The 23,467-nt window shown below is 41.9% G+C and overlaps 1 protein-coding gene and 1 long non-coding RNA gene across 4 annotated transcripts in view; both read right to left on the reverse strand.

Annotated features, from left to right (window-relative positions):
• Positions 1–23,467, reverse strand: part of LOC135899188 (uncharacterized) — a 122,491-nt gene that overhangs the window by 60,628 nt on the left and 38,396 nt on the right. Inside the window, exons 4-5 of one of the 3 annotated variants that reach the window (XM_070539567.1) lie at positions 19,456–19,513; positions 18,659–18,690 (exon numbers count right to left, since the gene is read on the reverse strand). The exons of the other annotated variants lie outside the window; for them this stretch is intronic. The gene's annotated coding sequence lies outside the window, so the exon portion shown is untranslated. Of the gene's footprint in view, positions 1–18,658; positions 18,691–19,455; positions 19,514–23,467 lie in introns of those variants that run through there. 3 annotated transcript variants of the gene reach the window in all.
• LOC135900478 (uncharacterized) lies at positions 92–11,422 on the reverse strand. Its single transcript, XR_010563875.2, has 4 exons — positions 11,275–11,422; positions 9,754–9,795; positions 6,430–6,634; positions 92–3,758 (listed from the first exon to the last, which is right to left on the reverse strand). It is a non-coding gene; the product is annotated as an uncharacterized lncRNA (long non-coding RNA).

The raw sequence follows: 23,467 nt of genomic DNA on the forward strand, positions 1-23,467 counted from the left end.
TGTAGCATTTTAGGTGACAGTTTAGTTTTCCTGTTCAGCTGAGCTAGAGGCATCAAATGTCCTCTAGCTTTTCATTTTTTTTTTCATATGCTTCAAATACTTTTTTTTCAAATGCACATTGTATTGATCGAGGCCTTCAAATGGTGTGCGTGGAAATATGGTGAAGTGATGCAACTGCCAAAATAGCCAATTTTTCAAATATTTGCATACTTCAATTGCTTTTGGCACCGGCAAAAATGAGTCAAATTGCAATCCGTTAGTTTTTTTTTCGTAAGAAAAAATTCACAGGACAGAAATTAAATACAGAATGGTAGCCCAAGTGACATAGTATAGCAGAAAAATATATGAAGCTCTGAAGGTTCAGCTGATCGCCTGTAAAAAAAAAAAATTCTAATCTTTTGCAAGAAGCTTCATGTTCAAGGAAAAAACAGCCTTCGTAGTTGGCGAAAAAATGTGATACATTATTGGATAGCTCTACATGTCTGCTATGCATGTGTGAAGTTAAAAAAGTCATTTTTAAAAGCGAGAAATTCCTTTTTGAAATTTTGTCAGCACCGACTTTTCTCTGATGTGCGCACAGCTTGCTGGCCGGGAATGCAGACGACAAAGCTGGCTTCGTATGCACAGATGACAGATAAGCGGTGTTAGGGTCTGCATTTTATTGCTAAGGGACACATGCTCTAATGCAACGAGGTTTGTGTTTGGTGTGGGCCAGGTAAACCATACAGCCATTGCACATAAAATATCAATACGAGGTCTGTTAGAAGAGTATCCGACCTTTGGCTGAAGAAAAAAACTGGCATAACTGAAGTGTTGGAAACCTAATCACCCTCAAAGTAGTCTCCTTGGGAATCCAGCCACTTCTCCCAGCGGTGCTGCCGTTGTTAGAAGCATTCCGAGAAGGCTTCTTTCCAAATGGACTTTAGCTCAGCTGTCGTTGCAGCCATAATGTCTTCTCTTGTCTGAAATCATGCTTGTTTCAATGGCCCCTTGATTTTGGGAAACGGCCAGAAGCTGCACGCCGCCATATCAGGAGAGCAAGGAGCCTGTCGAACTACAGGAGTCTGGTTTTTCGCCAAAAAAGTCTGAATCAAGTGCGAGAAAAACATTGTCTTGAAGGATGTGCCGATTTCCTGTTGACAACTTCGGTATCTTGCTCCATACAGCATCACATAGGCCATGGAGGACATCCCTGTAGTAGTCTTTAGTGATTGTTTGACCCTGTGGTGTGTATCCGTGGTGTACCACACTGCGGGAGTCAAAGAAAGCAGTCAGCAACACTTTCACGTTGCTGCACACTTAGCAGTCTTTGGTTGGTGACGTGGAATGCTTCCACTGTAACGACTGGGATTTGGTTTCCAGGTCGTAAACATACAACCAAGACTTGTCACAAGTGATTATGGTGTTCATGAAGTTGGGGTCACTGTTTGTGGAATCCAGCATGTCTGCGAGACTTCAACACAAAGTTGCTTTTGCTCCACCATGAGCAGCTTGTGAACGAATTTTGGCGCAACTCTCTTCACGGCCAAATCTTCGGTGATAATGGAATGTGGATAAAATGTGCTGATGCCCACCTCTTCCGCAATTTCTTGGATAGTTACACGACGGTCCCGCATCACCACGGGGTTCACTTCGGCAATGACCTGGTCATTTCGGCATGTTGATGGCCGACTGGAGCGTGGCTCGCTCTCCACCGATGTGTGGCCTTCTTTAAACTGGTTGTACCACTCCATAATCTGTGTGCTGCTCATAGCACAGTCACCGAAAGCACTCTGAATCTTCCAGATGGTTTCCACTTGGCTGTCGCCCAGTTTCTGTCAAAATTTTGATGCAGTAGCACTGCTCCAGTCGCTCTGCCATTTTGCTTGCGATAAAAAACCGACGAGAGCACCATACTACCTCATTCAAACGCTGCGTCCCAGCAATTCACGCTATTGGCAGGTGGGAAAAAATTCATGCATGCGCACAAAGGTTCAAGGGTGGCTGATGAAAACGCGCTTGTTTCATATTCATCACGTGTTCGCAAAAAAAGGTCGAATACTTTTCTAACAGACCTCGTACGTAATAAATATGTGAGGGAATCCTGCAGTGCTAAAAGATATGTTTCATGCAGTTTAGAAAAAGAAATATCAGCTATTATGTAGACAGTAAATCTATAAAGAGCACTGATATTGTTCATACAAAGCATCCTAAAGGGCATGTCGCATTGCAATGCAACATAGAGGGAGCAGGACACTTTGTGCCCTGCTCCCTGAAGCCCAATGATGATGCAAGTAGAAAACACCTTCATAATTAAGACTGAAAACCTACATGAGTATGAACAAATTCTTGTGGTGTTGTTTGCTACCACTGTTTCAGAGCTGGAACATGCTCATCTATAAAAGCCATATGTGCCATGTTCAGTCTGATGTGGTCAGACACCGTTGGCGACCACTTTTTGCGTTCATGTTAAAAAAATACGAGCTGAGACTGCAGCAGCAGCGCTTGACGTCACCTGCCTTCGTAATGATAAAAAAAGGCAAGTCAGTTTGTTGAGTAGTTCTTGTGGCTAATATATTAACACCCTTTCCTTGCTAGATGACATGGCTTCATATATTTATGCTATATTTATGCTGTATGTGTGATCCACAAAGGAACATTATAAAAAATACCTTATCGCACTTAAAGAATAATCACTTTTTGTTTCATGTCACATGCATAGCAGACATGTACGGCTGTGTAATGATGGGTGACATACTTTTGTGCCAACCACCAAAGCTAATTTTTTACCTTCAACACGAAGCTTGCAAAAAATTTCAACGTTAGTTTTTTTAGCTGATAAACTGAACCTCCAAGGCTTGAAATATTTCGCTGCTATCCCAAGTCAAGCAGTCTGATTTTATATTCATTTTGTGCCTTCTGTATTTCCCTACGTTAGAAGAAAATTCAAACTGCAAATTTTGGCAGTCACACCACTTCAGTCTCTTGACATGAACACCACCTGAATATCTGGATCATACAATTTCCCTTTCAGAAGAAACGTGTATCAGTGGCTTCTAGCTTAGCTGGGCAAGAACAATAATTTTTGCCAAAATTCAAAAAAATTTTTGTGAAGGAAAATAAATGGGGAGCAAGAGTTCGGAGCTTCAACTATATCTGTGATGGCCAAAAAAACGCTGGTTGGTTGCCCTGGAATTACTTAAGAGTATGTATGAAAGCAAATTTTCTCAAAAATTTTCTCGTTGTACCTACTCAAAATCAAGCAAACTTGAAATGGTTTGCCATAATGGAACAGTTCTTGAGAAAATTGTTGGGTGGTTTGGCATGAAATGACTTAAGCTACTTAAAAAATATATTAATAAGGAAACACTATCCTTACTGGAACCATATCAAAAACTAACATAAAAATGTAGTGAACTATAACAAAGCACAGCACTTGTATTCTGGATTGAGCAATCCAATGTGGGCTTCTCAGGAGACTAGCATAATTAACATAAATAAAATTAACATAAAAATGTCAAGGCATAGGAAGGCACAACATTTGTATGCTCATTTGAGAAATCCAAATTGGGCCCTTCAGGAGACTAACATAAAACATAAAAATGTCGAGAGTTACAAAAGCACAACACTTGTGTTTTGGTTTGAGCTGTCCAACTTGGGCTCTTCAGAGGTGAAGGGGCAGGGGCAGTTGCTTCAGGGGCAGGGTCCCATGCGAGAAGCGAGGCCAGAGTTCTTTACATAGGGCATGTTGGTACCAGGAAATTTGCGACACGTGAAGCCTGCAAAAACAAGCCAGAATAAGTTTTAAAAAGCAACTTCCACATGCAAAAGAATGGCATGCAATATGCCCTTGTTACAATGAAATTGATTTATGTATTTGTGTTGCTTTATTTTCCATCGGTACAGCTTTACAGCATGACCATTTAAATTTATTTAGTGTGGCACAGGACTCCACTAAGTGTCAAATGCAGGAAAGGGCAAAGAGGAACAAAACACTGTAGCAATATAACTTTATGAATATCTTCAATGTCAAAGATGTGAACTTTGCTTGCTGATAAACAAAATGGTGAAAAAAATTCATGTCGTTCATAAATGAACCTGAACTGACAACTAAAATTATTTCTTGTAAGTTTCATAATTAAAATGTGCAGCACTTCACTGTACTTTTCCATGCTCCAAATACAATAGTGTCATGTCACTATAATTGAGTGTAGCTTCATTTGATGTTAGGTTTCCTGAGTTCACATGCAATCGGAACGTACTTCTCGCCTTACAATGACTTAGGACTTTCCACATTAAAGAAGACACTGCTTACAGCGAAGTATGTTTTCTTCCTCAACGACTGAATTACTGTTATAATGAGGATTCCGTGTAGTTGTGCGCCAAACTGCTTAGCATGACACATGCAGAATGTGACAGATACGAAGAAATGCTGTCTTTTAAGAGCCATATGCCATAGGACTGACTTCTTTAACCCTTTTAGGGTTCACTGCCATACATCTGTCACTATGATGGAACGTTCTGAAAAAATTTGCCTTTTCAGAACAAAGTGTTGCCTAGACTCCCACTGGAGGTGCTGCAACCTTCTGAGACTTCTAGAAAATATTCTTATAGTGCTGTCGCTCCTTGGGTTTCTCCCAAACTGATTTTTCACTTAGCTCCTTGGTGTCTGTCATTGCACTAATTTGGGAGTGCTGCCACAAGTTTCCGTAAGTTTCATTACAGAAAAAATTATGCTGCTTTATCCTGCATAAAACATTAAAACATGTAAAACTGCAAATACTGAAATGGTATTGCCACTTTATTGTTATTTTAAAAAATTATTTACCAGTTTATCTTCTCGGAAAGTCGCCCTGAAGAACTGAAATCTGCAATAACAATATTAAGGATGCGCGAAAAGTGATTTTTGAGACTGAACCGAATAATGCCAGAAGCAAATCAAATATTGGATAGCTTCTGAATAATGAACAGCTGATATCACAATTAATGTAAGATGAGGTTCACATACTAGTATTCTTAAAGTTAGCAAGTTTCTGTCATTGTTATGTTATGAAGAGCTGTTTATTAAAGGCACAAATGGAGCAGCAAAAAGTTTCTTCACATGCACAGGACTCTTCAGTAAGCATGAATGATTGCTGTGCAGCCTCTAAAGTGCAGCTACTTTAGTAACGTAGCCTGGTCTGCTATTCTTACAAGTTCTTACGTTTTACGTCTATACTATGTTATTGGAGGTGAAAATTTACCGTACTTTGGCTCAAATCTCATGTTTTATTGGTGTTTCGAAATATTAGAATAATACTCACATTTACAAATAGTGACCATTCAAAGACTAAATTGAATAGCACACTATTCAAGTCGAAAGTTTTGAGTATGTGCACACTACAAAAGATATATAACTTCTAAATTAGAGGCATATTTCTCCCCAAAATGTGATCCTCAACGGGCTAAACAAGAGCGACAGAAAAGCCCATTCATCTTTTTGATAAATTTAAGCCCATAATCTACTTGGCAATGGTTCATAACCATGTTAACAGGTAGGTGAAGTAAGGAAGCAGGAAACAATTCTAACAATTTCAGAATGGGAGTAGTGGACATGTCCGATGGTCTGTAAGAAGCTTTATACATAAGGCCCCAAGAGCCTATTCTCCATTCATTGAAGTATATGGGGAAAAGCCACATAAATATTTTTTTCTTATCTTAGAATACAAAGTGATACAGTGCATGTTAATAAATACGAGTCATAGGTTAGGTGCTTAGAATAAGTAAGCATCCACTAAACATAGTACTGTTGACTGTGAAGCTGGCAACTCGGTCCCTGTTGTTTCTTTGATTGAAACTACCAAAAGAAAATTGCCACAACCCTCAGGTTCCCTCCGCTGAAAGGTTGCTGTCTCGGATCACATGGACCTGCTTCAAGATAGGAGCAACTTTGATTTGATGTGGTCTGTTAAAATTGGTGAAACTACTGTTTCACATCTCAGAACCTGGAGAGCTGTTTTGATTTCTGCAATTTGGTGAACGTGCTCCTGCTCGAGCTGAGCAGTAACCACACTTGAGCATAGCTTCTCCGCAATTCGTGTATTAACACTTTCAGGCTACTTAACCATGTCCTCCATGCCAACAGATTTGGAGCGTGCTTCACAGACAACTATTCCTTGCAATGACAGCCAAGTAGCACTGCTAATGCACAAATACAGCTCATTTTATTTGGTGGAGATGCTAAAAACTTTCGGCAGTGAAGGCAGCTTTTAAATTTTAGAAGCATTTGAGTATGGCGGTATTAGGCTTTTAAGATCATATGAACAGTCATTCCAAGTGGCAGGCTATTGTAGCACACAACTGCACACACAGGCTACATGAAAGTCGTTTGTCATGCCAATGGCAAGTTCATAAATTTAGAAAAGAAATGTGAATGTAAAAATGCAACCGGAAAGGGTATATGGTACTTGCCTATAACAGCACTGACCCTGATGGGGTCAAGAGCCTCTGTTGCCCCTTGGTGTTATTTCCAAAGCCCAAATGGCCCATGAGCTCCTCCTCTGTGAACACATGGTGAAGCAAGGCCCTTGCAAACTTTCCTGGTCCACCATGGCAGGCCATGGTAAGCTGGGCCAGGATAACCTTCTCAATGTGCACTCTTACAGCGTATGTGAACCTGCATGTTTAAGTAAATGTTAGCAAAACAGTTTTAAGCCTTTCAAGTACATTCACACAACAGCCCTACTGCAAATCAATTACAAAAGTACCTGTTGCAAATCTAAAATGCTAAACTTGACTTCTTACAAGCTTCTGATGCTGTCTGGATGCCCCATGTTTCAGAAAAACAATCCAGCACAATCAAGAAAAATAAACCAACGTATCCAAACATCTAGTACTTGAAAAAGGGGAGCACCAGCGAAACACAAATGACACGCACACAAGGAAACGGCATTAGACATGGACGGACATTGGGACAGACCAGCGTTCGTCCCTGTCTAACGCCTTTTCCATGTGTGCGCGTCCTTTGTTTTGCTGGTACCCCCCCTTTTCAAGTTCGTCATGCACCAACTGGCCCAAGAGCTTGCGCTAATGCACATCTAGTACTATTTATTGTGATTACCATTCTTGGGATACTTCATATTTTCAGGTGTTTGTCTCGATTGTCCCATCCATTTGTGTGAATATGTAGCCATGGTCTAATGGGGAGATTGGGCTGCTATGTTGAGGGAAGAGTTCAATACCAACCGTTGGAACAGCTTGGGTGACTGGGTATGTGACCCTGGGCATATGCCACTTTTCAATGAATCTCTTTCACGCTATCTTGAGCAGATGCTGCTGCTTGTGTTGGCAAGCAGCATTAGGAGCTCGAAGTGGGACATGATTGTCGATCATTACTAAGATTACCACTACACATCACGTTCGCTTGCTGTGCTCCAGAAGTAATGCGAGATTCCACTCCACTGTATGAAATGTACATAAGCCGCAAGGACAGTAAATTAAATTAATTAAATTAAACCTCAATTAAATTAATCTACTCGCAAAGCACAGGCTGCACAAGATCACGGAGTGAACTCAGAAGTTTGTGGACAGTCAGTTGATGTCCATGTCAAGGACCTCTAGGGAGACTCGGTCATTTCCTCGATGTGCATCATCGTGCCGTCACACATTGTATTACAATTCTGTCTCGTACCACTAATAGTCATCACGTATCACAGAATTCAAAATATAAATAGACACTTATATCTACTGTTTATTTAATCTTTACGGAAAATACTTTGAGCATGAGTTTTTGCAGAGATCATGAATTCTACCGCTTAAAGGAGCACTAAAGTAAAATTAAATTAATTAAATTTTGGCGTTTTAAGAGCCAAAACGACAATCTGATGTTTAAGCTTGTTTCACATGCGATTCAGCGAATAGAGCGAACAGCGACGCGGCGCTGCAAAGCTTATCGCAAAGTTTCGTTTCATATGCATTGCCGCCGCGCATTTTCCGCTGCTGCGAATAGCAATGTTGCTGGCATAAAACACAGGACTTTCAGCCAGTTTCGGTAGTTTGCGACTACCAACATAAACATAGCTTTGTCTCTGCCTCTCAAATTTTTATTTTATAAATACATATCCTGCGCTTAGCAATTTAACAATTCGTTGAAAAGCTCTCTTGGCATGTTGCCTGTACCACGTGTACCAAGTAAATAAACATCATCCTATGCGCAGGCTTTCCAGCACTAATCCTCCGCTGGTCACGTGTCGAGGTGGGTCGTTCGGAAGCAGTGCTGCCGCTCTGCCGCTGCGATGAAATTCCAACTTGCCCGAACTTTGCCGCTCCCACCGTGGAAACTGATTTCTGCGGCGCGGCGGCAGGATTTGCAAGCATTTTCGCTTGCATGTGAAACAGGCTTTAAGCACGCCATAGTGGGGAACTCTGGATTAATTTTTACCAAATCAGGCTGCAAGGTACATGGGCAGTTTTGTATTTCACCTCCATCAAAATGCGGTTGTTTGATCATGTGACCTCGTGCTTAGCGGCGCTGTGCCAACACCCCTAAGCAACTATGGCAAGAAAGCACTAAAGAGAAAAATTATTTTAGATGTATCTGTAAATGACCTTCCTACAATTCAAGAGATTCACTCGTACCATGACAAGAGGGTGAGTAAATTGTAAAAGCAGCAAGAGGAAAGATTGGTGGCAGTGCTGCCTTGAAGTTACCACACCCGCTTGCTGTGACGTCATGGATTTTGATGTCTGTTCAGGTGCAGCAATTTTTTTTTACAAATAAAGATGTTCTTCATTGTATTCCAAAAACTTAAAATAAGAACCGTCAGGAACTTTTACTGAAACAATACAACCCAAGTTTGTAAAAATACTTGAAATCCACGATGTGACAATGAGATGTCAGCATGAAGATTTTGGGGCGATACTCAGAAAATTGAACGCTGAGCTTTATTTCCTCTAATAATCAAGCAATTACCAAGAAATTTACAGAAGTAGATATTTAAAACGATGCTTTATTTTAAATTCATTTAAGGTGTCATTAGTGTCCCCTTAATACAAAACAAGGAATGCACTTAGCTGCATAATAGGTTAACATGCATCACTGGTTCTCATTAAGGTAGGATTATCAGTATAGCAATGGGCATGCACTGGCTACTCCAGAGGGGAGCCCTGCCACTTCCCCTCAACCTCCCAATTTCCAATTTTTTTTTTTATGAGCAGTGATGCAATTTCTGTATCCTAACGAGGCATAATGCCAAGGAGATTCATGCCATGCTGGCTACAGTATGTGGTGACCGGCACTTCACACCGTCCAGCTCGGCATCAATCTTTCTGGAATTTGGCCCTTGAAATGCAGAAAGCTTTGATCACTGCTCGTTCTTCAGCCAACTTTCTCAAAGGGTGCTGCTGCTCTGGTTTGATACCTTTAGCAGTGCACTGCTGCATGACATAGGTAAAACTAGGAAGATGTGCACTCACGTAGACCACTAATGTCCACACTGTTTCTGAACACCCCTCCCATATCAGGCATATACCCTGAAGAAGGCACATTCTATCTTTAATATGTTCACAAGTGACACTGAAATTCACTCCCAGTCCCGGTGCAGTTGCAGTCTTTCAGCTGAGTGCTTAAAGGCACCATGTCTCCTAATGAAGGCACTCTGCACCAATTGATCACTGGAGCAAATGCCTTGCAGTTGCATCAGCAATGTTGTTTTTTCTGCTTCCTGCAATACATTTTCACGGCATCACTGTATTTGATCATGGTGACGTTACAGAATGGATGGCCAAAGAATTCACCTTTAGCATTCCAGCTTGGGTGTCTCTCAGCTCATTTTGAATCTGAAAAAAGATGTCAGTATTAAAATGTGAAGCCACAATGCAGCAAAATCAACAATCAAAAGAGCTACATGGACCATTAGGCTGACATAAATAGACGGATACAAATGACTAGTCATTGAATACACTAAAGTGTGGCCGCTCTTGCCAATGGCAGTGTGAGCTTGTCAAATAATTTATTTCACATTCCTCTATTATTTTAAAAATTATTTCCATGCATCTACTGAACTGTTATGGCCACATATTAAAGGATGCTCCTTCATATAAAACCACAGTGTTGCATTCTTTTACTCCCCGTCTACCTGATGCTACTGAAGTTTTGCTTACTCTCAAAGAAAGAATTTCACAGAACTGCTCTTTCGACAATGCATTATTCCAAGCTTGTCGCAAAGCGTTGTCATTTAGTTCACAACTATGCGCTCCCCTTTCAATCTGTTCACTATTTAGTGCTCGGATTCCAAGCAAAAATAGCTTTTCGACATAACTAGCTACTTCTATGGTCACAAGAAACAATGCTAATTATTGATGGTTATGTTGCCGATAACGTATACATGCCGCCTCGAAACCCAGTGGGACGACAAAGCAGATATGCCAGGCATCTCGTTCCTCTACTGATTTTAAAGTTTTGTTAAATCAATCACTTACTGAAGTGCGAAAAGCTGCAATTTCACGAAATTACGTTATTTTGAATGTTGTAGGACCTGGAGTGACATGAAATCTGCCTTTCCGTGAATGCTAAGAGCGCCTACGCGAAGCCGTTTGGGGCGAAGCACTCGATGGCGTCGAACGAAGATGAAAAAAGAAAGCTGAATGCGCGCGAACTGGTGGAAAACAAAACACACGCGGTTAGCAAGGCGTATAACTCGATGATTTCGCAGCACTCTGTGGCATCCCCCTCTATTGTATCTCACGTATCGCATAGAATCACATGTACACCCTTCAAATTCTTTATTATTATTGCGCGACAGCCTCCTCTGTGTTTTCCGATCGCGCGAACATCGGCCGCACGGCGTGTCAGATAGCAGCCTAGTCACTCGTTCCTGAAGGGAATTCAGCGCAACAGAATACACTTTCGCCGATCCCACCGCCCCACGCCGCTACAAGCTCGCTCCCACGTCTTGTACTAGCGTGGCGCAAACGAAATATCTTCCGATTACAGTACAGATCGGATGGTTTCACGTCGCATTGTTTTGCGCTCATTAATAAGGCTAACTCAATCGGTGCTCGAATACCGTATCAGAAATCATGGCGTACAACATGCCCTGTTTTAGCTGGCACCACATAGCTGCCTTACGTCACCACAAGCGGAGTGTAAAGTTAAACCAGGACAAAGCTCCATGTTATATACCACGAACCTAGTGCGGTACAACCAATTCTGGCAACGGAAGGATAGTGCTAGGAATGAAAACTAGAAAAGAGGCGCACGGAAAACGCGCACAGGCGCTGAAATTCCCACAAGGGGAATTCGAAACACTAACTCACCTTTGATGTCGCTGAGTCGGAGGCGATCATGGCGATCTTCGAGGCAACAAGCCCATAAAAAGCGAGCAACACGCAGGAACATTCCAAAGATGTCACAGCGAAGCACACAAAGAACGCAGAAAACGCAGGAAGTTTTCACACATCCGCCATGCACGATCACGCCGGAATGCTACAAGCCTCAACAGCGCAAACGCGCAATCATACATGTACACTCATACAAATACACGCTTATATTATCATAAATTGTACCATTTGATAACAAAGTCTGTGATGTCATGTTATTACAGAAAAATTGTAGCACTTTGGAAGTGTATAAAAGTTTTTTGCTTCACTTCTTTTTGATGAACTACTTTCTTTGGCGCAGTAACGCAGTGCACCGGCCGGAGCTAATGGCATGCGCGGGAAAAGGCGCCAAATTCAAACGTCGCAAACGCCGTGCTAATGTTTCCGCGCACAGTTTTCGTCGTTTGTATTTTAAAAAAAAAGTAATGCGTGCCGCAACCATGCAAACTGAACTATTGACCGCAAAAGTACAGAAACGTCGCTGTTTGTGCTTCTTATTTCGACGTCATGGCAAACTGCAGGCGGTCTGTCGTCCCATTCTTTAAACATTTGTGCGTGTGCTTCTGCGCTGTGCGAGTTGTCACCGAGAACGTATAGCAGCGCAGGTTGTGCTTGGTGGCCGAGCAGATTCCCAACACATTCGCCAGCACCCCGTCTAGGTCACAGAGAAGAATTTGGCCTCCATGTGAAATATGAGCACCATGTTGTACATATCCGCCAAGCTTTTCGTTTCGTTCTGTAGCGCGCTAACGGGTAACATCTAAGCTAAATTACTCTGTAAAAACGATGTTCACTCCTTTCTCCGCCGCACCCGCCGTGGTGGCATAGCGGCTGAGGTGTTGCGCTACTAACCCGAGTGCTTGGAATCTAATGCCGGCGGCGGCGGCTTCATTTCGATGGGGCTGAAATGCAAAAACGCCCGCGTACTGTGCGTTTAACCTGCACCAAATTTGGTGCAGGTTAAAGGACCCCAGATGGTCAAAATAAATATGGAGTTTCTTACTACGGTGCGGCTCATAATCAAAGCGTGGTTTTGGCCCGTCAAACCCCAGACTTGAATTTTGTTAACGTTCCCCGCCACCTTGACCATATTTAACATGGAGGCATGCAATGCCGTTTCCTAACACTCAGCCAGGGCACTGGCCCCTTATAATGGACGCCGATAGAAATGCAGGATGCGTCCAATCATCGGTTGTTTATCACTGCTTGTAGCGACGTTTGTCTTCTCAAACTATATATATATATATATATATATATATATATATATATATATGCAGGGTGTTTCTGCTAACTTTAGGCCGAGTGTAAACTCTATGCCCTCTATGACGACGCGACTAAATGCATGTTGCTCCCTTTGGTATGTAGCGTGTCGCGCTATTTCTATATATTGCTTAATTGGCCAATTAGTCAAGGATAATTAACCAACTTCTGAAGCAAGGAAGTTGCGAAGAAATTCCAATTAGAAAGTTGCAGAGCAGTTGGCAACACGTCCGAATAAACAGTTTCTGTCTTTTTATCTGTTAAGTATTAGTGTTTTCCAGCTTACTGCGGATGCTCGCAAAATACAAAAAGCACCACGTGACATGCCCGCCTGCGAGTCGTGATTGCACGGCTCCTAAGCCTTCTGCGCACAAACGAAAACATACCATTTAACCGGTGTGAACACCCGTCTGCTTATCGCCATCATGAACCGCAGCGAGGGAAGCACGTCGCTGGCGATCAATACCACAGCCAACGCCTTCGTCACTGCCCTGTCGCCTTTTAAGCGGCAACACACCCTGCTCGATGGTATGCTCGTTTGGGAGCGCTGCACGCACGGCGCGCAAGCGGGTATGTCAGGTGATATTTTTTGTATTTCTCGGGCATCCGCAGTAAGCTGAAAAACACTAACACTTAATAGATAGAAAGTTAGAAATTGCCTAATCGGACGTTTTGCAAAGTGCTCTAGAACTTTCTAATTGGAATTTTTCGCCTAACTTTGTTCATTCAGAATGGCTAATTTTCTTGACTAGTTAGCTACTTAGGAAAAATACAAGAATAGCGTGACACGTACAAGAGTGAGCAACATGCATTTGGTCGCATCGTCTTATGGTGCATCGGCATATTTTTAAACTCTGAGTAAAGTTAGCTGAAACCCGTGTATATACGTCTATGGTTCAAGTAACGTGAAACAACACCCTGTATATATGCAATGGTGATCAAGTGATCAGTAAAGCAACATATATGTGCAAAAGACGCACACATACATATGTGCGTGTGTTTTTCACATGTACTTCGAAACTCAATATTGCTCGTGACTCAGTGTTATTCAACAATAAGTTAACAGCATTTAGTCAACGACTTTATTGTTGGAAACTACTCAACAATGGTTCAATACTCAATACTTTTCAACAATACGTCAAGAGAATTTAGTCAACGACTTTATTGTTGAAAACTACTCAACATTAGCTCAATAATACTCAATACTGTTCAACAATATATCAACAGAATATAGTCAACGACTTTATTGTTGGAAACTACTCAACAATGGCTCAATAATACTCAATACTATTCAACAATATATCAAGAGAATTTAGTCAACGACTTTATTGTTGAAAACTACTCAACAATGGCTCAATAATACTCAATACTATTCAACACTATACCAACAGAATTTAGTCAACGACTTTTTTGTTGTGAACTGCCCAACAACTTTACTGCTGAATTAGTGCTCTGTGGTTTCAATAATTGTTGAGGTATTGTTGAAAGGCTATTGAGTCAACAGTTCGTCAACAATATGCCAACAACATTTCAACAGTCATTTTCATAAGGGCTACCAACTCGCCCAACAACAAGTTCTACTAAACAATGTTCGCTAATACCTACCAACTCGCCCAACAACAAGTTCTACTAAACTGTGTGGTATTTGTTTGTTTGAACGAGGCGCGTGGACGCCATCACTCTACAAATACGAGGAAGAACGAACTGGACTCGCGCTGTGAATCAAACTGGTCAGCGCTGCAACCGTTGTTGTAAATATAATCTGTAAATAGTTTCTCGTCTTACTGACTCATCCTTCGCGTAAGAATATCTACAGAGGTTCTACAGCTACCTTAATTCTACTCAAGAAAAGCAGGGAGATACCTATAGAGAAAGGGGTCAGAGAGGGAGACACAATTTCTCAAATGCTCTTCACTGCGTGATTGGAAGAAGTATTCAAGCTATGAACTGGGAAGGCTTAGGAGTAAAGATCTACGGCAAATATCTCAGCAACCTTCGGTTTGCCGATGAAATTGTTCTATTCAACAACAATGCAGGCGAGTTACAACAAATGATTGGAGATCTTAACTGAGAAAGTGTAAGAGTGGGGTTGAATATCAATATGCAGAATGCAAAGATAATGATAAATAGTCGGGCAAAGGAACAAGACATCAGGATCTCCAGTCGGCCACTAGAGACTGTGAAGGAGTTCATTTACCTAGGACAATTAATCACAGGGAACCCTGATCAATTCACAGAAACATAAAGATAGGTTGGATCGCATACGGCAGACATTGCCAGCTCCTGACTGGAAGCTTACCATTATTATTGAAAAGTAAGGATTGCACTCAGTGCATTTTGCCAGTGCTGACATATGGGGCAGAGACTTGAGAGCAAGTTAAGGACCGCGCAAAGAGCGATCGAATGAAGATTGCTAGGCATAACGTTAGGAGAGAGAAAGAGAGCGGTCCGGATCAGAGAGCGAACGGGTATAGACGATATTCTAATTGACATCAAGAGGAAAAAATGTAGCTGGGCAGGTCATGTAATGCGCCGGTTAGATAACCGTTGGACCATTAGGGTTACAGAATGGGTACTAAGAGAAGGGAAGCACAATAGAAGACGGCAGAAAACTAGATATGGTGCGATGAAATTAGAAAATTCGCGGGCGCTATAGTTGGAACCGGTTGGCGACAGGACAGGTGTATTTGGAGATCGCAAGGAGAGGCCTTCGTTCTGCAGTGGACATAAAACAGGATGATAACGATGATCGTGATGATGATGATGATCGTGATGATGATGATAACGATGAAGGTAATGATGATGATGATGATAACAATTATGATAATGATGATTAAGATAATGATGACAATGATGATGATGGTGGTGGTGATGATCGTGATGATGATGATGGTGATAATGATGATGATACTGGTGCCAATGATAATGATAATAGTGATGATGATGATAATGGTGATCGTGATGATGATAATGGTGATAATGATGATGGTAATTATGATAATGATGATGATAATTATGATAATGATGATGATAATTGTGGTCATGATGATGATAATGGTGATAATGATGATGATAATGGCGATAATGATGATGATAATGGTGATCGTGATGATGATAATGGTGGTAATGATGATGATAATGGTGATCGTGATGATGATAATGATCGTGATGATGATAACTGGTTGTGATGGTGATGATAATGGTGATCGTGATGATGATAATGGTGATAATGATGATGATAATGGTGGTCGTGATGATGATGGTGATCGTGATGATGATAATGATGATAATGATGATGATAATGGTGATCGTGATGATGATAATGGTGATCGTGATGATGATAATAATGATCGTGATGATGATAATTTTGATAATGATGATGATAATGGTGATCGTGATGATGATAATGGTGCTAATGATGATGATAATGGCGCTAATGATGATGATAATTGTGATCGTGATGATGATAACTGGCTGCGATGATGATGATAATGGTGATCGTGATGATGATAATGGTGATAATGATGATGATAATGGTGATAATGATGATGATAATGGCGCTAATGATGATGATAACTGGTTGTGATGATGATGATAATGGTGATCGTGATGATGATAATGGTGATAATGATGATGATAGTGGTGATCGTGATGATGATAATGGTGATCGTGATGATGATAATGGTGATAATGATGATGATAATGGCGATAATGATGATGATAACTGGTTGTGATGATGATTATGATAATGGTGATCGTGATGATGATAATGGTGATCGTGACGATGATGGTGATAATGATGATGATAATGGTGATCGTGATGATGGTGATCGCGATGATGATGATGATGGAGGCCCCCCCCCCGAAAGAAAATCCTGGGTATGTGCCTGTCCTACCTATCTCAAGAAAACAAATGCAGGGGAAAAACACAAAGAATTCCAGTAACCAAAATTTCTTAGCCTCTATTAGGATCTTTGTTTTTGTAGCCTTCATTATTTGTCGTTTCCCTACTTCCACTAATCTTCCAATCGCCTCTAGTAATCTCTATTGCGGACATATTTGCTTTCCGCTCGCTCTCGTTGAATCCAAGGGCTGTCCGCATGCTTTACACGCATCTGTGCATATGTTCTGCGAGCCCATATCCAAAAAACTAAAAGCAGCAATCCAATGAGGTGTGGTCGCAGGTCGTCGAAGTTGCGAGTTCGCCCTTTCGGTCTGGGATGTGGATGCACATCCCAGACCAGGCGAAGGTAGACCAACCGCTGAACCAGAGGAGGCATTGTAATTTGCTAACGAAATGCGTAAGTGATGTGTAAATCGTCTGCGGCTCACGACGACGAATCGACAAGCATAGCCGCTGAGTTCGGCCAATACTGATGGTGAAGTATTCTCAGATCGAGTTAAATGTTATAGAAAGGAGAGAGACTTGCATGGCGGAGGTGTACTTATCCTTGTGGATTTTAGAATTTCTTAGATGGCACCGATGAATGTGAGGCTGTATTGTATAGACTGACGCTTAATAATAAGAAAGTTTTAACTTTCTTATTATTCTACCACCCACCTGATTCATCCGTCGATGTGCTTATGCAGTTGGCAGTGACAGTTGACTCAGTTGAAACAGACTTCATGGTAGTTGGAGGAGATTTCAATCTGCCTAATATTGATTGGAGTCATCAACCACACTTTCACTCTTTTTCGGGTCGGCGCAGTCAAAAACTGATTAACTTTGTTGAATTTTTTGCGTTACGTCAAACTGTTTCGGAACCGACACGTGGGAACAATATCTTAAATATGGTGTAATGGACGATGTTGTTATTAGCAATAATGTTATAGAGTCTCTGCTGCAGAATCTGAAAATTGCTAAGGCTGGGTGTCCTGATGACTTGCCAAGCAAGTCACGCACCGTAAGAAGTTGAGCACCAATAAACCTGAATTCGTCCGGTCTATTCAAGTGCTACCTGGAATAAGCGATCATAATGCTGTGCTTTGTGAAATGAAAGTTGAAGCATTGGAACATCCAACAAACGAGTATATAACTACGAAAAAGCAAACGTAAGCGAGATAAGTAAAGTGTTGAACGAGTACCGGACGGTATTTGAAACATATGCCGACTATGGAGTAACTGAATTATGGCTTATATTTAAGGAGCTGAGGCAGCGCTTTGTTCCGGCATGGACATTAACGAAAAGAAAAAGCAAAAGACTTCTTTTCGTTTTGCGTGTTAGACTGCGTAACTCCCTTAATTTACTCGGGAGTTACGCAGTCTAACACGCAAACGGCAACTAGCTTACAGTTATAAAGGAAAGCCGACACGTGATCATTGGTTGAAGGTGCATGAAACTAACGAAAAAATAAAAGTTGCAGTGGTACCTGCAAAGCATTCCTTTGGAATTTCAATAGAGTAGAAATTAAAAAATAACACGAAGGAATTGTGGAAACATATTTTGTGTACTAGTATAATAGCACATATTGACGCACATTCATCGTTTAATCCTCGTCAGCATGGTTTTCGAAGGGGCCTATCGTGTACAACGCAGGTGACTGAATTTGTGCACGACCTGGCAGGAGCACATGGACAGGCGTCTTAGCGTGGATTGTGTGTTCTTGGATTTCAAAAAGGCATTTGATACAATTTAGCCTCAAGTGATATCATGGGTAAAAGATTACCTACGTTTACGTCAGCAGTTTGTGGTGGTGAATGGTACTCAGTCTCAGAAGGTGCAAGTTGCGTCCGGTGTTCCGCAAGGCTCCGTGTTGGGGCCGCTATTGTTCTTGCTATTGTGCTATGGTTCGTGAACGACATGTCGTTCACGAACACGTCACTCACGTGTTCGCTCGCTCGCTTCGAAACTCGCCGAGTTTCGAAGCGAGAGCGTGAAGCTATAGGACAAATCGACGAAATGCTGCGCAACGACATCATCCAGCCGTAGAAAAGCCCGTGGGCATCTCCTGTTGAAGAAAAAGGATCCGTCCTCACCTTGCGTCGAAAGATCGACATTTGGGCGATTTGGTACTGGATGAACATCTTGAAGGCGCAGCGCAAAAAGACGATAACAGAAGGCAGGAACACACAGGACAGCGCTGACAGCGTCTCTGCGTCAATTATCGTCGCAGAAACGTATTATACCCCCTACCATGGATACACGACGCTCTGAAACACTAAATACTCGTTGATGGATGTGAAGTCTGGCTACGAGAGAGATCTAGAAGAAGACCGCCTCCATCAGAGGGCACGGCACATGGCCTGCAGAAAACAAGCCTAAGCTGGCACAACTTTTTTGTCGTGGATTATGGAAGCGACGACTACGAGCGACACAAACTGGCTACCTATCAACGGAACTTATATGGATACTGCAAGCAATGTGTGGGAGGATCGGCTGTCATCAGCGGTGACGTCACCTCTGGTTCGACTACAAGAGGAGCAGCACATCCAAGAAGCCTTCAGAGGGCACGGCACATGGCCTGCAGAAAACATGCCTAAGCTGGCTATGCAGGTTCGTTACCACTCCAATGCTGCATGTTACCGAAGTGACAAGCGATTTTTGTTGGTATTGCCGTGCCCTCACAACTGTATTGCTAGTGTCATTGATTGTTGGTCTGCGGTGCTGATGCTTTTGATGTCAGGTGACGTTGAGGAAAACCCCGGTCCAAAGACAGCTGAGATGTTGGAGCAAATCTTGCAAAATCAGGCTACATTTGAATCTAAGATACATGCTATAAAGGAGGAGGTATGCGATTTCATACTAAAACTGACAAATTGACCGGCTATTGAGGTGAGCGTATTACTAGCCTGGAAACTATTGTTCGGCAACAAGAACAGAAAAAAATTGACAACTTACCTTATCGTTTTCGGCCTACCTGAAACTTCTGGTGAAACCGAATCAGACTTGAGGGGAGCCGTTGTTAGAAGTAAAATCTGTTCGAAGTAAAATTGGGCGTTATAGTGAAATTCACCGGCTGGGTAAGGAAAAAACCAAATAGTTCAAGACCAGTGATTATGAATTTTTATAATCACTCGGAAAAAAAATGTCCTCAAGAACTGCGGAAAGCTGAAGGGGTCTACCATTAGCATCAGCAATGATTACGTGAAGGAATCCGTCGATGTCAGGAAGAAGTTGTGGCGAAGCAGAAAGAGCAATTGGCGCAAAAGTGAAGCTGATTCATGATAAGCATGGGATCGAAAACGGAACATTCGTTGTCAGTGTAAGCATAGACAAGATAAACCAAAACGTCACGACGGCTCTGGCTTCAGAGCCGTCGTGACGTCATTCCGGTCATCGCAGATCGCGAATGCCTGAAGCGGTGGATAAGGGCGGGATCCTACCTCAGCCGGCGCGATCACAGCTCAAATTTCTTTCAATAAATTCGCGAAGCGTTGTAAACAAAGTAACAGATTTAGAATACTTACTTATTGCATACAGTCACCATATTATGGTCATAACAGAGACGTGGCTGAATAGTGTCATAACGCATTGTACCGCCGGGATACAAGATTTTTCGATGGGATAGGGACACTCGAGGTGGTGGCGTGGCGGTGATAACAAAAAGCACAATGGTGGCAATAAAAGTGGATTGCACTTTACCAGAAACAGTGTGGTGCAAGGGGAATTACGCCAAGATTACGTATCTTATTGGGGCCGTCTACAGACCGCCCAGTACTCCACCCTAGTTTCTAGAGGACTTAAATAAGTTTTTGTACGATCATGTAAATGGAAACACAAGACTAATAATTTCCCAGTTATAATATGCGGCTCAACTTACCGCATATTAACTGGGAAAGTTTTTCAACTGGTCATGTAGAAACCCGTAGCGCTGACAGTCTATTAGACCTAATGTTTTCTCATAATCTCACACAAATTGTAAAAGACTGCACAAGAATCACCCCTACGTCACAGTCATTGCTGATTTGGTTTTCATATCAAGTAAAGTGGCCGATTACGCCGTATCAGTTGAGGACGGTATATTGGACCACAACATGGTTGTGGTTGACGTGTTCTGTGACATCAGCATTCGAGCAAAGCGTCACGTTCATGCACATGTTAAAGACTACGGTTGTGCTGATGATACGACTATCAGTTACTTTTTAGAAACGTCGCTTAGCGAATTTGAGATGATATCAAGGCTTGAGTCGGTTGAACAGCTTTGGAAACGTTTTAAGAAAATTGTGCAGAACTGTTTAGATAACTACGTACCTACTCGCACTAAAAAAACAAAACGAAGAAACCCATGGATAAGCCGAAAAATAACTCAGATGAAGCGCAGAATAAAAGGATTACGCAAAAATAAAAGGTTCCCGATGGAGATACCGCGTGCAAAAGAAAACTTGAAGGCAGAGATGGCGCAGTCTAAAAAACAATTTTTAATAACACCCTCACTAACTTTCTGAAGAGCTCTCCACGAAAGTTCTGGCTGTTTTTTAAGGAAACGAATGAAGGAATTGAACAGATTGTAGAAGGAACGGATGTAATTACGGAAAAGCCTGATATCGCTGACAGGTTCAATCGATATTTCCAGTCAGTGTTCTGTACGGACCAGGATGACAACAAAGAATATAAATCGGCTCCTACATTACCACTTCAATCAGGTAATATTACTATTAACCGAGAAGGCATATTTGATCAGCTGCTCCTTCTGGACACGAAAAAGTCATGTGGGCCTGACGGTATACCGAATGAATTTCTGCGACGATTCGCGGAGTGGTTGTCGTATTACCTACTAATTATATTTCAGAAGTCTTTAAAATGCCACTCGCTAACTCAGGATCGGCGTAGAGCAATAGTGGTCCAAATTTTCAAGGGCGGCAATAGAACAATGTTGAACAATTGTGTCTCTCACATCGGTGTGTTGTAAAATATTTGAGCGTATAGTGCCAAAATACATCAGACAATTTCTGGAACAAAATGACTTATGTCCGTTTCAGCATGGATTCCGCAGTGGCCTTTCAACTGTAACGCAGTTGATCGAAACGATTCATGATTTCTGTGTTGCTATAGATGCCTGTGTACAAGTCGACGTTATATGCATAGATTTTGCGAAGGCTTTTGACAAAGTTTCACATCGTAAACTGCTCTTCAAGCTTCGCAATGTCGATCTTAGTGCGGATGTTCTCGATTGGATAGGAGCGTATTTAACTGATCGCCAACAAGCAGTCAGAGTGGCAGATACCATTTCAGGAAATCGTGAGGTGTATTCGGGCGTGCCGCAGGGTTCCGTACTAGGGCCACTACTTTTTCTGCTATACATTGATGATATCTCAGCGGTTGTCCAATCACCTGTAAAAATTAAGCTTTTCGCAGATGACTGCCTAATTCCGCTAACATGCATGGAAGATCAATTTAAACTCAACCAGTGCCTTCAAAACTTAAGCTCATGGTGTCAAAAATGGGGTATAGAAATTAATTTAAAGAATATCACTTACACACACATACCAGAAAGAAAGGAAGTGATCTCGTTCACATATATTGCTGATAATATACTGTATGTAGCTTCAAATATGATGGGTGCTGTGTGGAGCCCCCATCAAAAGGTTTTAAAACATAAACTAGAACGAATTCAAGGAATGTCAGTTCACTTTATCTGCGCTAAATGTCGACGACGTGACTCGGTAACTGAAATGGTAAAAATATGTAACTTGGAACCACTGGAATCAAGAAGGCCGAAGCAGCGATTGAAATTGCTTTTTCAAATACTACACGAAGAGTGAAAATAAACAATGATCATTTCCAGTTCTCACACAAGTCATGTGACCATTCTGGCTGTATATATTTTACGACGGTACATTAAAAGGCATGACAGACGCTTCGTCATGAGACGACAAGCGTCTGTCTGTCTGACGCTTGTTGACGTTTGTCAGTTATCTGACGCTTGTTGACGTTTGTGAAAGAGCGTCAGATAACTGACGCTCTTTCACAAAAGGTTACCACGAACAACACGCATTCGTGCTACCAATAATAGCTCGAACAGACTTATTCCGCTTTTCTTTCTTTCCTGACGCCATTAAAATGTGGAATGAATTACCGAATGATGTGGTACGAAAAAATGCTATGAGTGATTTTGAGGTTGGCCTTGATAAGTATTTCGCTCACAATGTATAGCTTATATTTGTTCCTTGCATGTAGCTGTCCCTGTAACGACCCTCAAGTGAGGGTTAACAGTACGACTAAATAAATAAATAAATAAAAAATCACGCCACACGGCCTCTACGAGTTCAAGATCATTCCATTCAGACTGTGCTCGGCGTCAGACAGACAGACGCTTGTCGTCTCATGACGAAGCGTCTGTCATGCCTCTTAATGTACCGTCGTAAAATATATACAACCAGAATAGTCACATGACTTGTGTGAGAACTGGAAACGAAAGCACAGCGCTTATCTCAGCGCATGTCTGTCGCACAGGCACGTACAGTGCGTGTGCCACAGACACGCACTGTGTGGCTGACGTCACATCTTCCCCGTTTTACAAGCACTGTGTGCCAAGAAAGGAAAGCATTCTATAAATCAGTCATCAAGTCTTTTCGGCGCTCGTACGACGCGCCCATATTGCGTAGAATACAGAATTAGCGTCCTGTTTAGAAAAGACCTTCGCTTCCTGGAAGCTTCCCATAACTTTCTCTACCCTTGGTAGCTGATGACACTGACAAATTTATTCAGGTGAGTTAATTCGACGCATATCCTAACTACTCCAGACGGCTTCATTACGGGTACAATAGGAGCGCACCATTCTGTCGCTTCTTCAACCTTTTGTACCATTCTTTCTCGTTCTAGCATATCCAGCTCTTGCTTGACTTTTTCCTTCATAAGAATAGAAATCCGTCTAGGCGTATGGTGTTGTATTCGGAACGAGACGTATGGGATGTTCTCCAGGCATGGAA

Source organism: Dermacentor albipictus, chromosome 5, assembly GCF_038994185.2.
Source record: "Dermacentor albipictus isolate Rhodes 1998 colony chromosome 5, USDA_Dalb.pri_finalv2, whole genome shotgun sequence".
Taxonomy (NCBI): Eukaryota; Metazoa; Arthropoda; class Arachnida; order Ixodida; family Ixodidae; genus Dermacentor; species Dermacentor albipictus.